Here is a 7,427-nt window from a genome sequence, read left to right on the forward strand (position 1 = left end):
AATCATATTTTGTTTTTTGTTGAGCATAACCATACCAATTTTCACTATAGGAAACTCTCATCGTATCCAAAACCTTCGGATAACAAACCATTATAGAAAAAATCCCCCGAGAAATTCTTGGGTCATGCATTTTCAGGCATATAATAATAGCTTGAACCACCTGAAATTTGACAATCATATTATGTTTTTTTGTTGAGCATAACCATACCAATTTTCACTATAGGAAACTGAGAATCACGATTTTGGGGACTAGGTAAGATATCTCCTTCCCAAACATTGTGAAAATAAATTAATAAATTTTGTGTTATAAAAGTAGGAAAATTGAATACATAGTCCAAGGTGTTGTGAACATTCAGGACAGAGTAGAAGAAAACTTGGTACTTGTTTAGAGGTTACAAAAAAAAGGAAATGCCTTTGGAAGACATCGGCGAAAAGCGTATTCCCTTATTTTCTTATATATCCTTGGCCTTGGCTCTGCTCGAATAAAGATCTTGGTACTTCTTTAGAGGGACAAAAAGGAAATGCCTTTGAAGACATGGAAAAAAAGGAAATGCCTTTGAAGACATGGATAGAAAGCGTTTTCCCTTATTCACTTATATATCCTTGGCCTTGGCTCTGCTCGAATAAAGACTCCGCTCGATCAAATGCCCAGGGCCTTCAGTCAAAATAACAAGCAAATTTCTCCCAGCACACCTGCAATAGTTGCGCACAATCCTATGTAAATAAAATTGTCGAATCTAATCAAAAGAACCCCAATTTTCTTTACATTTGCAAAGAAGAATGAGGTGGAATCCTAGAGCGATCAATCCATCACCAATACATTCTACAATACTAGGTGCATTGAATATTTCTAGGTCAACAATAGTTATATATTGCGTATGTTCTACACGAAAATCACAGCAGTTAAGATATCTATGATTTTCACTAAAATATGTTGTAGAGGATACAATTCATTTGCACTTGCTGGTAAATACAATGTGCATTTTATTTTCAAACGACATATTCCATACGAATTTTCACTAAACTATGCTACAAAGGATACAATTCATTTGCAGTAAATACAATGTGCATTTTCTTTTCAAATGACACATTCCATACACAACTACTATTTCTCACTAAGAAAAACATAGTGAATCTCCTATGGAACCAAAAATCTGTCTCTTTCTTGGTGGCTACACAAATTTCATATTCCAGCGATTTCGTTCATATGTTTGCACTGATTGCGACAAAGCTCGCTCCCAAAGAATAGAGGCTCTCAGGGTACTACTCTGCAATGTCATATAAATTGTTGCCACTTGAACCTGGGTTTCTAATTAACACCAACTTCAAAATTCTCGCATCCCTGCTACCAAACTCCCTCAAATATTTTATTATCTCATCTAGTACTAAAAGCGGCCCCATAGTCTCCAAACCTGCTACTGGAACCTCTCTGAGAGCTAGAAGACTCCCCATAGTCACTAAAACGGCTCTAAAACAGCGGGATCTAGAACCACCATAGCCACCTCTTCACCCACCACTATAGCTAATTCCCGATCCACTACCATAACTGCCTCCTAATTTGCCATAACTTGAACCCCCATACTGGAACCTCTCTGAGAGAAAGAAGACTCCCCACAGTCACTAAAACAGCGGGATCTAGAACCACCATAGCCACCTCCTGACCCACCACTATATAGCCACCTCCTGACCCACCACTATAGCTACTTCCCAATCCACTACTGTAACTTCCTCCTGATCTGCCATAATTTGAACCCCCATAATCCACCACTATAGCTACTTCCCAATCCACTACTGTAACTTCCTCCTGATCTGCCATAATTTGAACCCCCATAATCTCCTCCTTATCCACCATAGCTTGAACCACCAGATCGCCCCCCACCTGAACCACCGTAGCTTACAAAACGGCTCCCCCCTAAACTGCGAGAACTTCCAAAACGACTCCCTCCTGAACCGCCATAACTTCTAAAACGACTACCTCCTAAATCACCGAAACCACTAAGTCCATTGTCTATTTCCTCTTTCATCTGAGTCATCCCTTTAAACTTGGAACCTATGTCATTTTCAATCATCTTATAATGCCTAATCTGTTGGTCGTTATGGATAAGGATAGCATTATCGGGCCTACCAGCATGCCCTGTTCGCCCCGATCTATGCACAAAAATATCTGAAGTCGTTGGGAGCTCATATTGAATACCGAGATCCACATTAGGAATATCAAGACCAGATGCCCTGTTCGCCCTGATCTATGCACAAAAATATCTGAAGTCGTTGGGACTCATATTAAATAACGAGATCCACATTAGGAATATCAAGACCAGATGCAGTGACATCAGTAGCAATCAACACATTAAAACACCCCTCACGAAAGCCAGCAAGAGTCCTCTCTCGCTGATTCTGTGAGATATCACCATGAAGAGGTTCGCATGTAAGTACCCGACCCAGTGCCACCAGCAAACTATCCGCATCTGACTTTGTTTGAGTGAAAAAAATACATTTTCCCCCTTTGGCATATTCAGTTATCAATGGGTTGAGAATCGAACATTTCCCATAGGTGGATGCAACAATATAAGAAAGTGAGATTTCTTCTGCTTACTTCTGAGATGATTCACCAACACCATCGATAACAACAGGATCATTTAAATATTTCCTTGAAAGCCTTTGCACCCAGACATGCATTGTAGCAGAAAAAAAGCATACTCTGACGCCTTTTCGGCCATCTTTCCATAATCACCTCAACATCTTCATCAAAGCCCACATTCGGCATCTGGTCAGCCTCATCCAAAACAATAAACAGTACTTATGAAAAGACTAATGCACCACGATTGATTAGATCAATAATGCGACTAGGTGTTCCAGCAACATCTAAACCCCTTCTAGATTTGGCTCATTATAGGTACACCCCCATAACATCAAAGAGTATCTAGGCTTGGAGCAGATTCTTGGAATTCCTTGGCGTGCAAGTTCTCGTGTTGGAGCCAAGATGAGTGCCAAGGGATATGATCCATGCCCATTCTTACGGTTGTGCTGAATGATTTTTCCAAGATTGGGATTCCAAAGGCAAGAGTTTTTTCCAGTTCCTATCCTGGCGCGACCAATCATGTCACAACCTTGCATTATTGGTTCCAACACTGCTTTTTGAATGGGGAACAATCTAGTAATATCGCGCTTATTGAGAGAATTAATAATCTCTTCATCCATTCCGAGCTTGGCAACATCAACCCTTCATCGTCACCGCCGACTTTCCTTTTGGCTTCGACTTTTTGTATCATAGTCACCGTATTTTGTCCGAGGCGTCTCGACCTCCTGACGCCCAAGATGCGTGCCTCTCATCCTCTGCGATTCCATATTCCGCCAACAACTGGGAACCCGCACTACAATCGAATGCTCCGACTGGCGAGTGGAAGTATCTCACTTGGCTAATATCGCCATTGATGATTTTAACTCTCATGATGTTGTACTGACTGGCAGATTGTAGGCTTCGGAGGATTGAAACACTTCGAGTCAAACCCTAAGAGACAGGGGACAAAGGGTTTATCAGAACGGAGACAAAGGGTTATCAGAACAGGATTCTTTAGAGGAAACCAACACGAGGAGAATCAAAGCCCTGTTGGACCTCCTCCATTGAGGGATTTCGATAGGGAAAAAGCCGCAACGGCTTTGGCTACCTTCGAATTCAACTGTCTACCTGCCATGTTGTTCAATTTCGGAACAATTGAAGTAGTCACCTCGTACTGACTGGCGAATTGCAGGCTTCAGAGGATTGAAACCCTTCAAGTGAAACCTAGAGAGACAAGCAACAAAGGGTTTATCAGAATGGGATTCTTTAGAGGAAACGAACACGAGGAGAATCGAAGCCCTGTTGGTCCTCCTCCATTGAGGGATTTCAATAGGGGAAAAGCTGCAGTAGCTTTGGATGCCTTTGAACTCAGCGGTTTTCCTACCAGCTTTGGATGCCTTTGAACTCAGTGGTTTTCATGCATTTCAATTTCAGCACAATTGAAGCAACCACGTCATAGTGACTAGCAGATTGCAAGCTTCAGAGGATTGAAACCCTTCGAGTGAAACCCCTAGAGACGGGCGACAAAATGTTTATTGAAACGAGATTCTTTAGAGGAAACGAACATGAGGAGAATCGAGCAGCCAACGAGGAGTCCAAATCCGCCCAGCCCAAATACTCAACCAGTTTCTTGTCTGGAAATTTCTCCCCACGGAGCATAGACCGGTACCTTATGTTATGTTATCTAGAATGCTTCCAGTGAATCAAAGAAATTAGGTCGAAGCAAGTCATTAATATGAACAAGAAATGTGCATCAAACTGATTACCGACCTTCGAAGAGGGGTGGCATCTGGAAGAGCATGCTCACATGGCACAGGACGGTGAGCATGTTGAGGCTGGTGATGTCGTCGTTCTCGATGAAGACGGAATTGAAGGGCGGTTCCCAGAGCCTATTCAGTGCCCTCAGGAATGTCGACTTTCCGCTCCTCCTCGGCCCTATTACCCGCACCACTGTGTCCTTCCATACATCGAAATAGAAACCTAAATCGAAAGGATAACAAACTAACTGAATAAATAATAGTTTGGCGGAAATGGTGATATCGAACGACCAATAACATTTTAATCGTCTAACAGGTCATCTGACAGTCGAAACGAGATCCACGAATCACCTGAGAAGAGTTATTTTCAGAAGAGAACACCTTACGGCGTAGTTAAAATATTCCATAATCCTTATGATTAGGAATCTAATACATAATTACCTAAATAACACAAGAGGATGCTTATAGCACCACGTTAAAATGTGAGATAAATGATCATACGTAAAGTAAATAATAGTACTTACTTAGAGTGGTAGAAGCAAGTAAAATTTTCAATAGGTTTTTTTGTTTGCAATACTCCATCATCAATCATCTTTATATTGATCATTTTGAGTGTAAACATTTGGTACCACCATTCGTGAATGTTACTTCATGGAATATTTAAATTGTGACATTTTTACAATATGCATTATAAAGGTTGTTTGGGCATGTGTGAAAATTGTAATGTGTAAGTATGAACAAATTAATAATGGTTTTGATGCGGGTACACAATTGAACACTATTATTTAAAGAGGTGAGAAGTGCACATAATTGAATTAATATTTGTACAATGAACAAAGGATGAGTTTATGAGTAAGTAGAAACGTTAAAAATATTTTTAAACATTTAAATCCTAAAGTGATCATTATGAACCTTAATAGTAACCAAAATAATTGTGAAAATGAAAATAATTGTGAAAATGATATATATATATATATATATATTGTTGTTATGTGGGTGATGAGATGAAAATGCAATGCACCTAAGTTAATTCAAGAAAACTAAAAAAACTAAAATTTGGAAACATTGAGAGATTTTTAGAAATCAGATTTAAATGGAATTGACAACATAATAATAATTTTTTTTTTTTTTTCCTTTTTTTTTCTATTTATGTTATTTACAGGAAATAATAAGAATTTAAGGAATACTCATTCACTGTGTATGAAAATAATATGTTGATTGTTTTTGGGTAGGAAATGCTATTTGAGTAGGGAAAATTTTAGGTATTGATATTCAAATATGAGTTAAATTTCCATGTTTTTTCAAGAAATAATATTGGAAAATTTCCAATTTTTCTAAAACTGTTTTACCCAAAATTATTAGTATAAAATTATTTTACCTTTAAAATCACCAATAATATATGGAGGCTATAGAAAATCAATAGATATTTGAACATTTTTACAAATATATTGTCAAAAATTGTATAGTTTGCATATAGAGACTAGCAAGATTCACCAAGTTCTATAAAGTATAAGATACATTTCTATGCTTAAATTTTTTCTTTTATTTTAGAAATTATTTAGCTACATGGATATTTTATTTTACCTTTGTGTGATGCAACTAGGTTAAATCAAGAAAAAAAAGTGTTGAAAAAGTAAATATTATATGCACGATTCTTACAAAATGTAAAACTAGATCTACAATATCAAGAAAAATGTTATTCTAAGTAACACAGAAAATAACCTATATAAAAGGTAGAATAATTATATATATATATTTTTAAATTATTTTGTGATTGTTTTCAGTGTGTTAGTTCTCTAGATATGTTAATTAAGTGAAAAAATAAGGTTTTAGGACAAATACATTGAAAATGTGTGAAATAATCTCTTGATTATATTTCAACCTAGAGGCATTATTTCTTAAGATTAGAAGTAATAGTAAAAATTTTAGCCATAACTATAGCTTCTGGCAAATAGTATGCTTACCCTTGGCTTTTGATCCAAATCCCAAAGGAAGAACTTTTAACTAACGCTAAAAGGATTTTTCTTTTTTCTTTTGCCTTCCTTTAAGATATTTCAAGATATTCCCTGATACTACTTTATCTTTCCTTTAAATTCTGCATTGCAATTCATATTGCTCTTTTAAATACATTAATTCATTAACTAGTTGAGTTAATGGGCTATTGTTTGGTTGATTAGTTTACAAGGATAAAGGATAAGTGGGAATCTCCATATTAATATGCATGATTACTGGTCTGTTATAAACTACTCTCTATGGTGTTTCTTTAATACTATTTTTAGTTGTTCTTCTATCATCCCATAATCCGTGCATTAACTATAAGTGTCATTTATGAAAATCATCATAAATAATGTTTTTAATGTTCTTAATGAGATTCTTCTAACTGAACTTAACTAATTGATTTTATTAAAGGTGTTATTGTATCAATGGAAAACACTAAAAAACTATAAAAAAAAGAAAAGTAAATTATCTATAATCAGCCTACTATTAAAAAACAAATCTTGACATGGTCCACCCAAGGTGTTCCTAAACTTAATACTGTGAGGCACTTTCTTGTTACGATAACGATGTTTAGGTAAAGTCACACCTACACAGAGTAGATTATTCCCTTTCACTCACCGTCCACTTAAATACACATTATGGTTATTAAACACTCCAATTATCTAAAAAACAAAATCGGTGCACATCCACTCGTCCTACTTTCCATTAAAAATTATACACATATAATTATTCAATTTAAAAGTCCATATGCTAACTCTAAAATAGAACATGTGAGACATTTAACTTAAAATATAAGTTTGCAAAGCACTAAGAAGTGTGTAACATCTATACAATAATATGATACAAGATGTTACAATTGCAAATATAGAGGATATAATGAAGGAATATTAGTACAACTAGCAACTCATTATAATTGTACAACAATGTCGAGGCACATGCCATCTATCATAGGTCTAGATTCTAAACCTTTTAGTTTGAATATTCAATACTAATCACAAAGCCTAGTTGATACTTGGTATCGACTTCATCTCACGAGTTGGAGATGGCCATCAAATGCTCATATCACTCATATTCAATCCTATGAAATATTGGAACATCACTACATTTTTTCCATC

At 36.5% G+C, this 7,427-nt stretch overlaps 1 pseudogene; it reads right to left on the bottom strand.

The window, feature by feature from the left end:
• Positions 1-1,553: 1,553 nt before the first annotated feature.
• LOC149249977 (DEAD-box ATP-dependent RNA helicase 53, mitochondrial pseudogene) lies at positions 1,554-3,357 on the bottom strand (annotated as a pseudogene).
• Between the last annotated feature and the right edge of the window lie 4,070 nt (positions 3,358-7,427).

The sequence above is a fragment of the Pinus tabuliformis genome, chromosome 7, assembly GCF_031772625.1.
Source record: "Pinus tabuliformis cultivar Carrire ecotype Pingquan chromosome 7, CPIR1, whole genome shotgun sequence".
Classification (NCBI taxonomy): Eukaryota; Viridiplantae; Streptophyta; class Pinopsida; order Pinales; family Pinaceae; genus Pinus; species Pinus tabuliformis.